Below are 19,462 nucleotides of genomic sequence, written 5' to 3' on the forward strand. Positions count from 1 at the left end.
AAGAATTTATGTTCTGTAAAGCCTGTTCCTTATAATAATTAACAGTGCATCACTGAACCTTGATCACTCACAAGTTCTTGTGCCATATGTCAGGTGTTGAAAGACTCTGAATAAATTTCTGCTTGTAGGAAAAGGCACTGCAATGAAATGGCAGTCAGTGGGAATATGAGCACTGAAGATATTTATAACAAGGGAAATTTTATAAAGACTTATGCAAAGCCAACACCAACAGAAAACTTCCCCAATGAAAGACTGAAGATTAATGAATACTGCATAATTCTTGGAAAGATGTTTCAATAGAAAAAGTAAAACAATAACAAATCTAAAATTACAGCAACAAGGAATCCCTGTAAGAATAACAGAGGCTTGGCCAACTAGTGATTATGAACATGGCTAGAGAGCAAAATTCAGGAGAGTCTTTTCATTTAGTCTTTAACATGACCTTTTTATGTAAAAGAAATAATTAAAATCTGAACATTCTCTGCCCACCACCACCACCAATTGAACCTAGAATTTAAAAAGTTATTATGAGGGAAAAAATAAATAAAAAACATCTAGAAAGATCATCATTTAAAACAAACAAACAAAAAACAACCAACCAAAACCTAATTCCCAAACAAATCATGTATTAATTGTCAAGGATGAAACATTTCAGCAGATTTGTATGTAAAGATAAAATAACAAACCTGAGGTTGGAGTGTCCATGATCATCTTTGGAGACCTATCAACACCACACAACGTTCAACAGAAATTGTAAATAGTGGGCATCCAGCATCCATGAATGTACCTTTAAAGGTACCTGTGCATTTGTGTCACTCAATAAAAGAAATCCCTAGTTCCATTCTTTGGTGTTTTGTTTGTTTGTTTGTTTGTTTATATATATATATATATATATATATTACTAATATATATATATTAAAGGAGTCACTGTATTTTAAAAAGGCACTGATTAGTAGAGGGATATTTCTTCCTTTGAAAATACAATAATGATATGAGTATATCAAACTGAGTACTATTGAATGTTTTAATAGTATTTAACAGTGCCAATTTCATTGAACTAAGATGTTTTACATGGTATTAGGTGCATAAAAAGCTACGTATTAATAAGACAAAAAATCAAAGTGTCTTGATTGATATAGGCAAGTATAATAGTGTTCACAATAGCCAGAAGTACTGGATACATAGCACATTTCTGGAATTCTGGTGTAATTTTCTTTCTTACAGTCCTGTATACACACTTTTTAACTTATGTGCAACACGACTTAAGTGTCTAATTTTAAAACTCTTTACTCTAAACATTTACACAGTTTAGCTACATTGATTTTGAAGACTATATTACTTTCACACAGGCTGTCATTGTCTTTGCAGCTGTGGGCAATGATATTTACCATAGGCAAATCCTGAGACACTACTGAACAAACTTCTTCTGAGCAGATAGATACTCTTGTTTACATAATACAGGCCTGACCACTGTTTTCAGTTTCTTGTAGTAAGGATACTATTGCTTAATGAGGTGATTTTTCATTTTCTGAGAAATAACTCCAATTATTTATTCATTATATATATATACATATATATATATATATATTTCCTAGCAAATCCAAGAAAATAGAGAAAAGGCTTTGTTTTTAAATTACATTTGTTATACTACAGGTCACAATTTCAAACCCATATTTCAAAGAATATATTCTTAATATAATACTGCTTATTAACTAAACGGATTTAAAATAATGAAAATAAGATAACCTAGGCAATCAAATTCAAACCAATAGTGCTACCTGAACTTTTAGTTGTTCATCAGTAGATAATCTATATTTATTACAAACCATCTATGTCAGTAAGAAGAACTCAGAAATCCTTTTAGTTCTTTCACTTACCTTTTTATCTCCTCTCTACTCTTTTTTTCTTCCTGATATTTTCTAAAAATGTTACAAAATTCCATATAAATCCCATACTTGTTTGTATCGAGCTCCTTTTAGAGGTCAGAAAATTCATTGAGCTGACCCAATTGCATTGCAATTTAAGTTTGTGTATTTAAAACACTTAAAAACCAAGCAAGCAAACAATCCAATCCAATCACAAGCATGTTGCCACAATGAATGTCCTGAATACTGAAAGTGTACAGTATCCAGAGACTTTGTTCCCCTTGTAATTCTATTGACTTCTACAGAGCTCTGCCTCCACAGAACTGTATGGAGGATTGGGGAAATCCTCCATATTGGGGAAATGATTTTGCAAAGGATATTTGTCTAGTATTACACAGTAAATGAAAGCATGTCTTCAATTGCAGATAGTAGGGAAAAAATGACTGAATTAATTCTAGGGACAAAAAGTCACAGATCTTCAGTACCTCTAAAATCCCGATCCAATCAGTCTTTCTGCAGTACATCTTCTCTTCTTGTAAAGCTACATAATGTAGCGCAAAGTTATCCAGCAGATGTTCACTTCTCATTGAGTCACTTCCTGGAAGAGTATAATTACTAAAAGTTGCACATGAATCAAAATAGTAAAAATTAGGCTTAAATGGAAAAATCTTTAAAGAGTTACTCTCATTTAAAATGTTGCTGGCATATTTCAAGATGATTGAAATTTAACTCCCCCACAGAATAATTTTGGCGAGAATCAAGATTGTTGACCTCACCATGTTAGTGCAGTTTTAAGTGGGACAAAATATGCATGTTCCCTATTTTTATTTAGTAGAATCTCTGTAAATTATTCAACTCTAACTCCATAAACAGAGTAGCTAACAAGAGGGGATTCTTTGAAAAAAGGTTTTGATTACAGGGTTTCAGCTTAAAATGTAATTGTTCAAATAGCGTATGTTGACATATTTTTGAAACAGTTAGTTATGGTTTATGAGGGCAGTCTGCCAAAAATTATTGTCTCTTGCTTATCCAACTAAATGCTGCCATTAAGATGCACCTGAAAGCTCCTTAAGAATTCTAAGAAAACAGCATTAACCATAAAGTCTGATAACCATGTTAATGCAAAATAGACTGGAATTCCTAGGGAGACATTTAAAGAGTTGGAAATTTAACCATAAAGGGTGCTAAAAGGGCAGAAAAATGCCAAGTCCTTATTCCCTACAGAATAGACAGAAGTATATATGTTTGCAATAAAAATAATAGTAGTAATATATAATATTACTACTATTAGTTATATACATATATATAATATATATAATATAAAATAAATATATATAATATATATAATATATAAATATTTATATATAAAATATATTTTTATTTATTTTTATATTTATGTATTATTTATATATTTATTTATTTATTATATTTTTATTTAAATATATTTATATTTATATATAAAAATATATAACATATATTATAAAAATATATAACTATAGTTATATATAATATATAGAGAATAATAATAATAGATAGAATGTATAGATACATGCATACACACAGACAATACACACCATGTAAAGATGATAGTTAACACATTTAGAGATTACTGAGTTTGGTAATAATTTGGGGGATTTCTGGTTTTGATTAATTTTTTTTTTATGGTGATTATACAAGCATTGCTCTACCATGGAGGAGTACATATCAATGGGAAAAAAAAAAAAGAAAGAAAAAAAAAGAAAAAAAAAAGATAATAGACAATCTAGTATAATTTACATACCAGACAAAATAAGGAAGATGAAAACTGATGAAAACCTTGAAGAGATTTTTCAATGAATTACAACTATTTTGCGTGACTATATTAAACAGAATTTCTTCTTTTGTACAGAATTTTTTACAAATCCCACAGATATGTGAGATTGTAGAATCATTTGCATTAGAAGGGACCTTAAAAGGTCATCTAGTTCCAATTCCCCTTCTATGAGCATGGACATCTCCCACTAGACCAGGTTGCCTAAAGCCCTTTCCAACCTGGCCTGAAACACTTCCAGGGATGGGGCATCCACAACTTCTCTGGGCAACCTGTTCCAGTGCCTCGCCACACTCATAGTAAAGAATTTCTTCCTTATAACTAATATAAACCTGTCCTCTTTTAGTTTTAAGCCATTACTCTTTGTCTTATAATGCACTTCCTGATAAAGCCTACAGATCCTATCTATTCAGTAAATTTTGAATAATAAACCATGGACAGGAATACCCTCTTCTTTTCTGAATAATGTGTCTGTGGTGGGTTGACCTTGTCTGGCTGCCAAACACCACCCAGTTTCTCTGTCCCCCTCCTCAGTAGGATAGGAAAAGAAACTAGGACGGAAAAGCTTACTGGTTGAAATAAAGACAGGGAGATATCTTAGCAATTTTCATCATGGGGAAAATAGACTAAACTTGGGGAAAATTAATTTCATTTATTATCCATTAAAATAAGCTTAGATGGTGACAGACTAAGACAAAAGCATCTTCCCCTACACCTCCCTTTTTTCCAGGCTGTTTCACTCCTTCATCCCCAAATCATCTACCTACTGTCCGCTGAACAGTGCAGGGGTTGGAAAAATGGTAATTGTGGTCAGTCCATAACAGTCCTTCTCTGCCACTCCCAATCCTCACATTTTTCCCTGATCTAGCATGCAGTCCATGGACTGCAGTCCTTTATGAGGTATCTGCTCCAGCATGGTCCTCTCCCCAGGGTGCAGTAAATAACTGTTACACTGTGGCCTCTTCCATGGGCTGTAGAGTAATCTCTCTTTCCCTTCCTTCTTCTCTTACCTTGGTATCTGTAGGGCTGTTTCTCACACATTTTTTTTTCCTTGATCAGTGTGGTCTGGGTGGTACAGCCTGTTTGGACATTGCTTCCCTGTTCTCCATTAGTCAATGTCATCAGGCCTTGAAACCAGCTGAAGAAGCTGAATGTTGTACATAACTTACATGAGTTTATAAAGCTGCTGATTCTCACCTTTAATTATATTAAAAAAAAAAAAAAAATTCTGATCAATTAGTACATAGACCTTGTTCCCTTATTTTATGTGATTATTGGAAAGATTTTGGTTTAAGCTCGGCTTTACTTCTTTCTCTCAAATATAACTCATTTTTTTGTTTTGTTTTGTTTTTTAATGAAATGATACATCTGTTAAAGTAACCAGTTCTTTCAGTTCTTTATGTATTCTAAAGAAATTCACTCTCTCAAACTGACCCACTCTTTAGACTTTATTGGCATGAAATATTTTATGCTAGTAATTTTTCCCTGAAAAGGAAGTAGTTGCGCTCCCTAATCCCAGGATCTTCAAGTAGATATTTTATTCACTTTTAGCTATAAATCATAGCTTACAGGATTTGTGTCTTAAAATCACACTGTTGGACATATCTGCACCACACAATATAGTGCTATGTTAAAGGTTACCTGGTGAGTTGGTGTATTTACCTAGAGAAGTCAAGGACATGAGTACTGCTGTGGGTCAGAGTTAAACTGTGTTAGCATGGTAGTTTGTGTCCAGGTTAATTAGTTCTATCTCAAGGCAATACTTATCAGCTGTTTCTCATCAATGTGCTCACCTATACTTTCTGCTCCTGAGCAACTTCAGTGTTTTTGTCCAGAAACACATACATAACCTGAGGCCAATGTATAGGGTCATATGGCCTCTAGAGTTGCTTGATAGCCATCCTCTTTCTCTGTCAAACAACCAGCTATTTCAACATATGGCAACCGATCAGATAAATACAGATTGAGAAACCTTTCAGGCAGGATTCCTTTCCTAACTCTTGGCTGCTCTGCACTGCCAATTTTGAAATTATCCTTATGAATTTTTCTAAAACTCAGTAAAAGTAAAACATATCTCATTTAAAGATGAAGGACAACTTAATTCTACTAGTGAAGAAAAAGCATTTTATCTATATTCTTCATTCAATCAGCCATTTTTAACAAATACACTGATATTCACCTACATAAGGGCCTAATAAATGATAACATAAATATGAACAAATATTAAGCTATCCAACTAATGTACACTTGGGTTGCATTTTGCCATGACTTATTTTATATACAGTTAGATATTCCTCATGATGTGCCACGATGCTCTTACTTTAACCTAAAAATGAAGAAAAAGAAAGAAATAAGAAAAGGATGAGGAGAGGAGAGGAGAGGAGAGGAGAGGAGAGGAGAGGAGAGGAGAGGAGAGGAGAGGAGAGGAGAGGAGAGGAGAGGAGAGGAGAGGAGAGGAGAGGAGAGGAGAGGAGAGGAGAGGAGAGGAGAGGAGAGGAGAGGAGAGGAGAGGAGAGGAGAGGAGAGGAGAGGAGAGGAGAGGAGAGGAGAGGAGAGGAGAGGAGAGGAGAGGAGAGGAGAGGAGAGGAGAGGAGAGGAGAGGAGAGGAGAGGAGAGGAGAGGAGAGGAGAGCTGTTAAAATTATTACTCTGTGGTACAGTTGTTCCAGAACAAGTTTTCATAGAATCGTCGAATCAGTAAGGTTGGAAAACACCTTCAAGATCGTCTAGTCCTACCAATATCACCCACTAAACCATGTCCCTAACTGCCAGGTCCAACCTTTCCTTGAACACTTCCAGGGGCAGCAACACCATCACTTCCCTGGGCAACCTGTTCCAATGTCTGACTACTCTTTCTGAGAAGAAATGTCTCCTAATTTCTAACCTAAACCTTGGAAGATTCCTCTAGTTTTTATGCTGCAATCAGAATAATACTGATTAATTATTATATTTTATACAACTTATATGACATTACACTCCAGAAAAGGAGATACACCAAATTTGTAAAGTGCTTCCCATATTTTGTTATTAAGCTGATAGACTGAGTATGATATCTGGCACTAAAAATTTTTTCAGCACTTTCTGACTTTAGATCAAATGCCTACTGAATGTATGTCCTGCCCTAAATACCAAGTAAGAAGGTCTAATATAAGAACAGATAAGTTAATTCCTCTGAGTGTTTACTTTTGGCTGAATGTGTAAAAGCAATTAAACTACTGGAATGGAAATCCAGGTTTCATTGCACTATAGCTGTATGTCTCATTGGAGATTATTTTTGCTATATAAAAAAAAAAAACTTTTCAAAGTTAACATGAGATTAAAATCAAGCACTCCGGCTAACATTTTGAGCTTAGTAAATCAGGCTATGTTAGGAAAAAATAAAAATAAAAAATCAATGAATTATGGTAGGATCTCTATTTACAGAACACTGATAATAAATACCTTTTAAATACAGAATAAAAGATAAGTTGACATATTAACATTAAATAAAACTTTCAGGCTTTGAAGTTTTAATGTCTGTTCATATTCTGAGAGACTTTAATTAAAATACAGCATGATATATATCTTTATTTTGAAAAACATTAATAATTAGAAACAGTACACGAATGATGTATTATACATAAATGAGAAGATACATTTACTTAAATTTTAATTCAAAACACATGCAGAATTATTTCAACTGGAAGGCATTGTTCATTCCTCTATTTACATGAGAAACAGGATGGAGAATAAAAAGCTGAAAACAAATGAGTTGCAGTTATTAGAAGCCTTAAACTAGCAAAATTTCACTAAATTAGAATTCTGTTGTAAAAATTCTGATTTAGGAAAATATCAAATAATTGTTTCTTTTACTTTGAATGATTTTAGGAAACATAATTCCATTCCTGATTTTTAATAAAGTATCTTAAACTTTCAGTAATATATAGTATTTACACACATTCCTAGGTTTCGACAAGGATGTTTTGATGTCAACAATCTCTAAATATTTTGGCGTAAAAGACTAGATGCAACCTAAAGAAAGAAAGAAAGAAAGAAAGAAAGAAAGAAAGAAAGAAAGAAAAAGAGAGAGAGAAAGAAAGAGAGAAAGAAAAGAAAGAAAAGAAAGAAAGAAAGAAAGAAAGAAAGAAAGAAAGAAAGAAAGAAAGAAAGAAAGAAAGAAAGAAAGAAAGAGAGAGAGAGAAAGAAAAAGAGAGAGAGAAAGAGAGAGAGAAAGAAAAGAAAGAAAAGAAAGAAAGAAAGAAAGAAAGAAAGAAAGAGAGAGAGAGAGAAAGAAATCAAAAGCGAGAAAGCGAGAAAGTGAGAGAGAAAGCGAGAGAGAAAGGACGGAAGGACGGAAGGACGGAAGGACGGAAGGACGGAAGGACGGAAGGAAGGAAGGAAGGAAGGAAGGAAGGAAGGAAGGAAGGAAGGAAGGAGAAGGCAAGCCAAATCTGAAAACATGGAAATGTATAACTTTCAAAAAAACTTCTCTTGGTCCAACTTCTATGACTTAGAGCAAAATTCTGATATGTCAAAATTCAGATATGTCAAATATCAGATATATCAAATATCAAATATTTTTTAGTTTACTGGTGAAGAGTATGGGCACTTGTTCCAAAACATGCCAGCATCTATGGGGAGACTTTCACTGACTTTGACAAATTTTCATTTATACAGGAAAGTGGCAAGGAGAATTAGCCACAATTTCTAATATTCTGATATGCAAAATATCACTTTGTATAGGACAGATATCTAAATAAAGGCAGCCATTTCCACATAGATGAAGCTAGAAATAAGCCTGTTTTTTTCTTTAGAAACATAAGACCAACATAACACTTCAAATTCTTTCCATCCAACTTACTACATTGGAAGCAGTGGGAGGTGAGATGAACAAAAGTTAAATTCCGAGGTCTTTTTCTTTATAACCATGTGTGTTTGGTCCATGATTGTTTATTTGCTTGAACTAGGGCTTTCTATTGAGCTGGAAATCATGTTCACAGGGACACAAAACAGATTATTCATATTATCTGCATATTCAAAGAGGAATATAGAAATCAAAAATCATTAAAGTATGTGGCTGGATGGCACAAGGACATTGAAGAAGCCTAACTTTCACCTTCTTATCCCGATATTGATGTGCAGCCTGAGCTCACCCCAGTGTGACCATCCAGGCTACATGGTTGTTCCTCTACCCTTTCTTCCATATTACAAATCCACTGAGCAATTTGGCACAATTTTACCCACCTGGCAACTGCTGCTTGTGAGAGACTGAAGCCAGGTCCTCCAGGGGAGGGAGGAAGCACACCAACATTTGACAGAGCTGCCGAAGAAACAGAACACTTGCTTGCACAGTGCCTAGCTGTAGCTGGTTTCATCTCATTTTCAAGAACATTTATTTCACTCACAGATTAAAAAAAAAAAAAAAAAAAAAAAGGCAAAATACTTAAAACTTCAATTCTGCTAAAACATTTTTTAACAATTCCCCTTTTTTACATTTTCATGCTGTGCCCCCGGTTCAGGGATTCAAGATATCCCTGCAACTACCACTTAAGAAAAAAATCTCTCATACTAATTTCCTCTGTACATGTCACTTCCCACTGTCCTCCTTCTTTTTGGCTTGAGAAGCTCATAACATAATATCTTTGGCAGTTGTTCAGGAATCATAAGCAAAGCATCTCTTCCAGTTCTGTCCCTTGTTATTTCAAATTTACATGTAATTCCCAATCTTTCCATTACTGCTTAGAACACTTGCCAAAATAGGAGTCATGTGTAAATCATCAAAATCAAAGATGGGCCAAAAGTGCTACAAAACAACCTTCTTTTGCCCACAGTTTTGTGGCTGAAACTTCTAAAATCACAGCTTTAGCTGAGTCCTCAGAGCTCAGCACTTCACTAAGTATAACTAGGATTAGGAGTCTTACATTACGTATAGAATTTATCTAGGGATTAAAGACCCCTAATTTTGTATGCATAGAAGATTGGATGTAAATCCTGTGGATGATACTACACTCCTTATTGATGCCTTTTTTAAAATTAGAAATCAGAAAGAGGACTAAAGGCAAAGAGACTGGAGTGGGAGGTGTGAATGATCAGACCAGATGACCTTCGGAGGTCCTTTTTAACAGTGTGTTCTTGAACCTATGATCTTTATGTGTAGGATTTGCCAGTGAATGTTGTAGGCGCTGCTTCTAACCCTGTTAATTTTATACAACAGAAGTGTTGCATAAACAGAGACATGCATCTTTCTTGTTATGTAAAAGAAAAAATCCTAGACAGACCCACATGGGCATATTAACTGTAACTGATAATATTTGTCAAATTCTATAATTAAAAATTAATTTTAAAAAAGTGCTAGCTGTCAAGTAGATCTAATTCTTAATGAACTTCAAAATATCTCCCACTGATCCCACTATTGTACATTTGTGCTTTATTCCCATCAAAAAAAATAAGTGAAACATCCACATTTTGAAGGAGCTCTTTGATACATCATAAAAAAATGGATATGACTAGAATACATGATGCATGTCTTAATGAGCAAGATAAAAGAGAACTGTCCAGTGTGAAATTGTTTATGCACATTTTTATCTGCAAAAATCAATTTTGTGTCCACATCACCAATTTATGCCATTTTTACAATTTACTTTCCATTACTTCAATGACCATGCATCTAACCACAACTTGTTTTTAACTAAAATCTCAGTGAAAGAACTTATGCAGGCAAGTTTTCCTCATGTCTTAGACAAACTCATGAGTTACATTGGCTTAGCTAATTGTCCAAGTTTTCTTAATTGATTGAATCTGTTGAGTTGTGTGTTCCTACTTCAGACTGACACAGCAGAATTGCTTTTGTTTGAATGTGGGGCCAAAAAGTAAGGTAAAGTGAGAGGAGGGGAGGGGAGGGGAGGGGAGGGGAGGGGAGGGGAGGGGAGGGGAGGGGAGGGGAGGGGAGGGGAGGGGAGGGGAGGAAAAAGTGTTGGCAACAAAGAACAGTTTAGGAAATTCAGTCTATCTATAATTTTCTCATAGTTCAATACCTGCAGGTCAGCTTCACAAGGCTGACAAGGCAGGAACCCTGCACAGGCTGTGGCCTCACCAACAGGATGTGTTCCCACAAGGTCTGAACTTTGTAAGAAGAGCTTAACGTTGGTCACAGGGTCCATTGAAAGCCCAAGAAAATGTGAAGTCCAGCATCCCTCCAGGGTCCAGTCAGGGACCCTGTCCATGAGGAAGAGGAGACAAGGTCATAACAAAGACTCAAAGTAGGTCCAAGATCCATGCCAGAAACAAGGATGGAGTTAGGTATAACACTGACATGCCTCATGGTTGTTCAAGCATGAGATAAAAGGAGGCTCCTGTGTCCTTGGGCAGAGGTGTGGATGCTCAGAGCAATTAAGGCTATGAACTCAAGGCCCTGAGAAATATCTGCCCCTGCTGCTAGTGGCTAGAATAACTTTATCTTCTATAAATCTGTTCTATTTATTTAAGAAGCCAGTATAAAAGAATATTCTTGGCTTCTACAGAAGTTTACATTTAAACACAGAGAAAAAATATTTTATACCAAACTATGGTTGCAAGCATTACTGCAGATTCCCCAGATAATATTTCAGGTAAGTTCCTTTCTTAATTATCTTTGTAGCTTGCTTAAATCCTGTCTCTCTCACATCTGCTTACACCATTTCAACAATAGCTGCTCAACAGAATGACAAAGTTTCTTGCATTCTGTTTACCTTTGACTCAGTCCAGGAAGAGAAAAGTACTTTTACGGAACGAAAGGATTGCTAAAAACATTTCAGGTATTTTCTGTACACATTGTAGATTATAAACATGTTTATTCACACAGAAATTACAAGACCCGAAGACCTCACTTTTATGGAAAACACACTTGTACATGTTTCTTGGTTACCAGTTCAACTCAGAGCAAAATAATTATTTCATTAGATGTCAAAAAGTATATCACATACTGCCATAAAGTACTATTATCAATTTGCTCTGAATACTGCAAAGCTTTAACTAAATAACTTGTAATCAACTATAGATGTAAGCTACCCTTGATTCAGATACACTACACAATTACTTTTAAAAAAAAAAAAAAGTAACTTTTCAAATTCTTTGTTACAAGGATTTTGCTAGCCTATGAGATTTTCCAAAAGCTTTATATCTTATTTAGATTGAACCAATTACATTTTAATTATAAATCATAGAATCATTGAATGGCTTGGGTTAGAAGGGACCTTAAAGATCATCTAACTTCAACACTCTAACCCCCTTGTCATAGGCAGGGATGCCACCCATTAGATCAGGTTGACCAAGGCCCCACCTAGCCTGGCCTTGAACACCTCCAGGGATGGGGCATCCTCCACCTCTCTTGGTAATCTGTTTCAGTGCCTCACTACCCTTACAGTGAAGAATTTCATCCTAATGTCTAGTCTAAAACTGTCTTCTTTTAGTTTAAGACCATTCCCTTTTGTCTTGTCATTATCTACCTGAGTAGAATCCTTTTCCATCTCTTTTCCAAAGATATTTCACATTATTAACATTTAATAAAGAAAATAAGGAAGTCACATTAGCCTGGACAGAGAGCCAAATTGCATCTGGAAGTGGCTATCCATTTGCAAATATGGAATAGCCAGACTTATTATTGGAAAGCAACGAGGAGTATAAGGGGATCTAATTTACACAATAGATATCTTTGCAATTTTGATCAAAAGCTTAAAAAAAAACTCTATAAGTTCTAAACACACATATTTATACTTGCTGGTGTTTAGGGGTCCCTATTAGAGTTAAATTAATCTGCTTTTTATAGTTTCTACAGCTGAACCTCTTTCTTCACTGCCAAATGTTCTGACACACTCCACCTTCCCTAAAATCCATTGCAATTTTCTGTGAAAGCAGAGGAAAAATGTGTTTAGTCTATTAGACTAAATAGTAGACTATTGTGTTTGTCTATTTAAATTTCCATTGCTTGCCAGATGAAATTCTGAAGCTTACTGTAAATCAGAAGTATATATTTTGGGGAAGCAGAAACTTACCAATGACAAGCTGGAGAAATGCACTACATCAGCAAGCTGTTCACCCTAAATGTTTTACTTAATTTAAATAAATCCTCTGCTTTTCATCATCTATTGTGTTGTAACTGCTATTTTTCTGTAGGATACAATGTGAATACAACAGTGAAGAAGCATGGTCATAAAATATATTCCAAGCTGCTTGGAATGCAATCTGGTCAGCTTAGAACAGGCAGAATTAGAGCAGGCAAAATCCTTTCGTAACTTATGTTCAACTGCAAAAGACTGTTGCAGCAGGCAGGAACAGCTGGGCCATAGGCACCCTGCTGGAACACCTTCTCCTTTGCCACCTTCTCCACTGGCCATACCTCAGTACCCCTCAGGCTGAGCCAGGAGTATGTTTAAAGCAGGCTTTGCCCCATCAGCCCCATGCCACAAGCAATCTACCACAGTGGCCAGCCCTACCTAATTGATTTATGGTTTCTTTGTATCTGTAAAGCTGATGTAAAGTGGGCCTTAGAGACAAAGTTAGGGAGTTTCATTGGGCAGCAATTCATGTTCAAATATTTGAAAAAAAAAAAAAAAAGTGGATGTTTACATGTGCTGGGCAAGTTACTAGGTCCCCCCCCCCAGTCTTTTAAATAGTGTCCTGGTGAAACTTATGAAGACTTCTACTTCAAACAAAGAAGCCTAAGGAGATAATTACCATACTATTCTTATATTTCTTATCAATAGTGAATTTATTTTTGAAACTTCACAAAGTAATATAGATGGAGTACTGACAGAGTTGAATGCAAATATATGTAAGAATACAGAAATGGAGTCTTAGCATATTTTTCAGTGTTCATCCCATGCTAGGCTTCACTTTTCTAAATACAAATCTTTCACAAGACAACAGAAGGAAAACGGTTGGTGTTCAAGTAAGGAAATAGTAAAAATAAGGGGTTTCTCGGAGGAACTAAGTAACATTAGATATAAATCACCTGCACCAATAAAATACATGAAGCAAAGAAAAACCCTTCTTTTTCTAGGACTATGCCTTCTGTATTATTAGAGTATTAGGCACAGAGAGTCAATTGGAATAATTTATTTAAACTTACTAAAAGATTCTGTGAAAGTCAATTACAGAGATTTATTATGGACACTTGATATCCACACTGAGAAAGAAATACTTGTCATGTTTGAAAGTTTGTTTGACAAAAAACTAAGAATAAAATGGCTGATTCACAGCATACCGAAACATTAACAGCTATTAGGTTAAAATTTGAGTTGGTGTCATTCAAAGTTCCTAACACTTCTTATATAAAGTTTTACCAATAAATGCAAAATTATATTGTAGTTTTGTATATGTTGCCAATAATAATAAGAAGAAGAAGAAGAGGGAGAAGTCCCCATTATGATCAAAGACCTGCATTTCATTATGCCTGTAGTGAGATTTGGAGTGAAGCACATTTCTTCATTCAGAGAATGGTGAGGCACTGGAACAGGTTGCCCAGAGAGTCTGTTGGTGCCCCATCCCTGGAGGTGTTCAAGACCAGGTTAGATGAGGCTCTGAACAACCTCATCTAGTGGGTGGCATCCCCCCTGCCTATGGCAGTGAGGTTGGAGTTAGATGATCTTTAAGGTCCCTTCTAACCCGAGCCATTCTATGATTCTCTGATTCTGTGATGCTACAGTAAGATTGCCTTAGCACTCCCTAGTAATTTCCTGAAGCATGTAGATTATACTGACAGAGTAGGTTTTAGCTTTCTATATCTCACCACCGAACATGTCAGTACAGTCAGTTTTCAGTCAAGTGGCAGATTTTTTTTTCCACATTTTTTTTTATTTGCTTGATTCATAAAAGCAGTAGTGATATCTTCCTTGCAACTGTACTTTTATAATGTTGGCTTTGGGCATTTAGCACTAATTTTGAAAATAAAATTTTAAAACAAAAAATCTTTTTAACCAAGATTTATTTTTGTTAGTCATGCGTCCTCAAACATCCGTTTCCCTTTTGCTCTCAGCCTTGTCTTCAGACTTTGTTATGGACAACCCTCTTCCTTCAAGGTCACAAACTGAGTTTTCACAATCAGCTAATATTCTTCTTCCTTCTATAGTCACTTTTTATTATTGACATATGACAACATAATTAAAGACAGATAATCAAAGTTTTAGATGATTGTAATATTTTGTGATTTAAATTGATTTTGACAATTACAATAGACTATTATTTTTTTGTTCCTCATCTTGTCTGCAAATACCAAAGCTATGAAACAATGTTTATTTAATATGTGACAAATGTATCTGTTTATACATTTTAAAATTTAGGTATATTTTTCTCCAAACATCAATCAACAAATGCAGTACTTTCTAAAATAATAAAAATATACCCCGTATATTTTCAGAAATCCAGACTCTTAGTTAGGTGTATGACAAAGTAAGTATATGCCAAAGATTATTAGGATAATAAAGCATGCCAAATAGGCATGAGAAACCTCTCTGGGAGTTTCAGCCCTCTCTTGAAAATTCTCTGCATATTTGTATGAAATTTATATAAAAATCTTCCTTGTTTTCATTAAGATGTCAGTCATTTGTTTGTATAAGGAAAATATCTGTTTTCTATGAAACTATAAAAATAATATGCTGTAACTTCTGACGTTCACATCAAAAGCTGCTAGGAAATTCAACTTTAGCAAGCATTCCATGTTGTTTATTAAATGAAAACTATAGCTTCATGAAAAGCATGAAAGAAAGACAGAAAGACAGAAAGACAGAAAGACAGAAAGACAGAAAGACAGAAAGACAGACAGAAAGACAGAAAAAGAAAGAAAGAAAGAAAGAAAGAAAGAAAGAAAGAAAGAAAGAAAGAAAGAAAGAAAGAAAGAAAGAAAGAAAGAAAGAAAGAAAGAAAAGAGAAAAAGAAAAGAGAAAAAGAAAGAGAACGAAAGAACGAAAGGAAGGAAGGAAGGAAGGAAGGAAGGAAGGAAGGAAGGAAGGAAGGAAGGAAGGAAGGAAGGAAGGAAGGAAGGAAGGAAGGAAGGAAGGATAGTTTCTGCTATTTTAAAACTATGAAAGCAACAACGAAAGCTCTAGGAATAGTATCCTTCATATGTGTACAACAGCTGTCACTTGGTGGTATTTTTTTTCAGTCATAGAAGTTGAATGTTTCAGTCATGTAGGACCTTTGGATCCTTTGGAGTCACCTTGTCCTGCCCCTGTAGTCAAAGCAAGGGCAACTTCAAAGGTAGTTTCAACTTTGAATTCTAAACAGGGTGTTCAGTGCCTTGACCAGTTAAATATGTTTTCTCCACTTCTCACAGTTAATCATGTGTTATCACTACATCCATTACAGTATTTTCTCCCCTTCTTCTAATTTCTGCTTATATAGCATTTGAAAACAGACTTTCCAGTAAGGTTAAACAAGGCACAAGCTTATGTCTTAAGATCAATGAACACATAAAGTCTTTATCATCCTCAAGGTATTCTTCAATATTTAATTAAGATTATTATGCTGCTTTTTCTGTGCAAAAGAGTGAGATGACTCTGATAAGCAAAAATATTTCCAAAGTCTATTTGAAAATAGAGAGAGATCAGAGATCTTTTCTGATCACAAAAAAGGTGGTTAGGGAGAGTGGGGGTTGCTGTTGGGAAAGGAATTCTAATGTGGGTGGAATTGAAGCTATGTGGTATTTTCACCTGACAGCTTTGTCACTTTCCAATTCGCAGCTACGTGAAAGGTAAAATAGTAGAATTAAATGTCTCCTTGCTTTCTTTTTCAAAGGATGTCCCTTATGAAAATATTCCTCTCCAAGGGACAGCTTTCAAATACAAATAGATTTTTTCCCATTTGAAGGAGATGGCATCCCTACACAGGCATCTTCCTAATGCCTAGTCTTACATAAATGAGAAATGTAGTTATGAGTGAAAATAAACCACTATGCTATTATCTGTGACTATGTTTTTTAGATGTCATTTCAGAGTAACAATTAAATAGAGAGGATTGTCTGAGTAATACTGTGAAATTATTTTTATTTATTTGTTTTGTCTTCTATTGTAAGAATAAAAGATATGCCCTTGATTTCCCTTTCTACTTTCTTATTAAGCTGTATAAGATATATTGTTGCTTATTTAATCCATCTCCCTCCATTTAATAATTATTTTCACTGCATTAATGTGATTGATACAAATAAGTATCACTTAGTCAAAAAACATTAAATATATTGTTTTTTAAATCTTCTCCATCCGATTAGATTCACACTAGTACCCGTGAACTACCTTTTTGTGGCCTAAAATATTTGCTTACAAATACTAAATATTAACTCAAAGCTTCCTGATTTGACTGTGTCTTTCAGACTTCATCCCAAAAGACCTTCTAACTGAATTATTTAATAGTTTGTACATAGGTCATGAACATTCTCCTACTGAACAATGTAAATTTATCAAATATGGTTTCACTTCAACATTTTACTTTCGTTCTGATTTCCCCCTCTTTTTCTCTTTTCTTGTCCTTGTTCCTGATCAAAATATTAAAAGCAAATAGCAATCTGTGGGAAACGTACATTAAAAAAAAAAAAAAACTTACTAAACCAGAAAAATGTTTGGATGATTACCACAATTTTTTCACTCCATACCTTCAAATCAGAATCTACCTTCAAAACAGGTGTTTCAAAGCCCATTTAATCTTTATGAGGCTAAGAATTCTTTACAGGTTGCAATACCTGTATCCTAAAATCTATTCCTTTTCCACATTATATCTTTCAGGAAGCCTAATCCTTAAAAGATAATTTTAATTTCCAGAAAAAGTTCTGTTTTGCATATTTGTAGTCATTTTGAAATTTTTAGTCCTCAGAAATTTTTTCACAGTCCACACTGTTTCACATTGACCTGCCAAATGTAGCCATGGTGCAAAAAAAGCTCAATAGACTTCACTGTACAAGAGGGTTGTTTTGTTGTAGCATTACTGTGCCACCATTTGCTAACATGAATTCACAATCTCAAAAGGATTTGTTATGCTCCTCAGATGTGGAAACTCCAGATTTCTGTGGTGTCTCCATGACTCAGTGTCTCGGTTTCACGCATTACAAGTAAATTCCTAGTTGCCTATTATGATTTATTACAGTGAGAGGTGTTGAAAGTTGAGTCATGAAATCTGAAGTCTGAATACAGACCAAAAACACCACAGGCATATATTTTACACTAGGGATGTTATGAAAATAGACATTTCTGTTGCCAAATATATATTAAGAATCCCCCCAAAATGTTAACTGTCATAATTTCATATTCCAAAGGTTAAGAATTTCTACACTAACTATTAAGAGATGTTTAGCTTGGAGCTTGTTCTGTTCCTTATTTTACATAGCGTTGTGGTGCTCTGATTCTGCTCTCTTCCTTACTCTGACATATCTCTACTGTGCAAAATTCTAATGATAGAATTATAATGACAGAGTAATATATATATATATTTACTGATTTTCTGTTTTGAAGTATTTTAATTGAATAATAAAAGTTAATTATTTCATGTATATAATTGATTTTAGGTTAATAAAAGCACAAAACTATTTGCGAATACCACAATAACAACTATCTACTGCCTTCATATATCTCTGTTGGAACCACAGAGTATTATTTTACAAACATCCAGAGTAATGTTTCAGTCATATATTAAAATTTCTTAGCACACTATGCTATAATAATTGTATGGATGATACAATCACATTTCAGCTTGCACATTAAGACATTTTGTAAAAGCAAATATGTTAAAATTTGGATAATAATTACTTTTCTCACACAAGCCAATTTAAGACCATTGAAAACTCTGCACCATGTTTATTGAATTCTTAGTTATTTTATTAGCCAATGCAACATACATCACAAAGTCAAAAATGTCTGTGTTCTGGTTTAACCCGGCCAGCAGCTAAACACCACACAGCCGTTCACTCACCCTCCCCCTTCCCTCTCTGGGATGGGGGAGAGAAGTGGGAAAGTGAAGCCTGTGAGTTGAGATAAAGACAGTTTATTAAGACAGGAAAATAATAATTATAATAATAATGATAATAGTACTACTAATAATAATGTGTACGAAACAAGTGATGCACAATGCAATTGCCCACCACCTGCCTACCGATCCCCAAGCAGCCGCCCCCCCACACACCAGCCATCCACCCCTATATATTGTTTAGCATGATGTCAGATGGTATGGAACACCCCTTTGGCCAGTTTGGGTCAGCTGTCCTGGGTCTGTCCCCTCCCAGCTCCTGCTGCACCCCCAGCCTGCTCGCTGGCAGGACAGAGTGAGAAGCTGAAAAGTCCTTGGCCTGGTGTAAGCACTGCTCTGCAACAATTAAAACATCAGCATGTTATCAGCACTCTTCTCATCCTAATCCAAAACATAGCACCCTACCAGCTACTAGGAGGAAAATTAACTCTATCCTAACTGAAACCAGGACAGTCTGATAGATTTTATAGCTAAGAAAGCATTCCAGATACCAAAGTCAACCAAACACTGGATTACATCCTTTATGTAGGTGAAGAAACAGAAAGCTGTGTTATTCATCCAAAATCCTGTTGTTACACATTATTGAAATACACAAGGAAGTAAGATGTACAGCATTGTTGTAATTTTATGCTGTTGTATTTTGATTTGTTGTTGTTGTTGTCTTTAAATATCATAAAAAATATGGTTTTATACTGGAAAGATATGTTATATGTTATTGATAATTTTATTGCTGCATCGAATTTTTTAAAATGTTTTAAAATTTATTTCTAATGAGAGATTTTCAGTTTCAAATTTTTCGAATTTTTCAAATTTCAAATTTCAATTTC

The 19,462-nt window shown here is 34.7% G+C and overlaps 1 long non-coding RNA gene across 1 annotated transcript; it reads right to left on the bottom strand.

Moving 5' to 3' along the window:
* Nucleotides 1-2,350: 2,350 nt before the first annotated feature.
* On the bottom strand, nucleotides 2,351-9,531 carry LOC136790639 (uncharacterized). The gene is made up of 3 exons (XR_010830958.1): nucleotides 8,898-9,531; nucleotides 4,686-4,872; nucleotides 2,351-2,463 (listed from the first exon to the last, which is right to left on the bottom strand). It is a non-coding gene; the product is annotated as an uncharacterized lncRNA (long non-coding RNA).
* Nucleotides 9,532-19,462: the final 9,931 nt, after the last annotated feature.

This window comes from Anser cygnoides, chromosome 1 (genome assembly GCF_040182565.1).
Source record: "Anser cygnoides isolate HZ-2024a breed goose chromosome 1, Taihu_goose_T2T_genome, whole genome shotgun sequence".
NCBI classification, from domain to species: domain Eukaryota; kingdom Metazoa; phylum Chordata; class Aves; order Anseriformes; family Anatidae; genus Anser; species Anser cygnoides.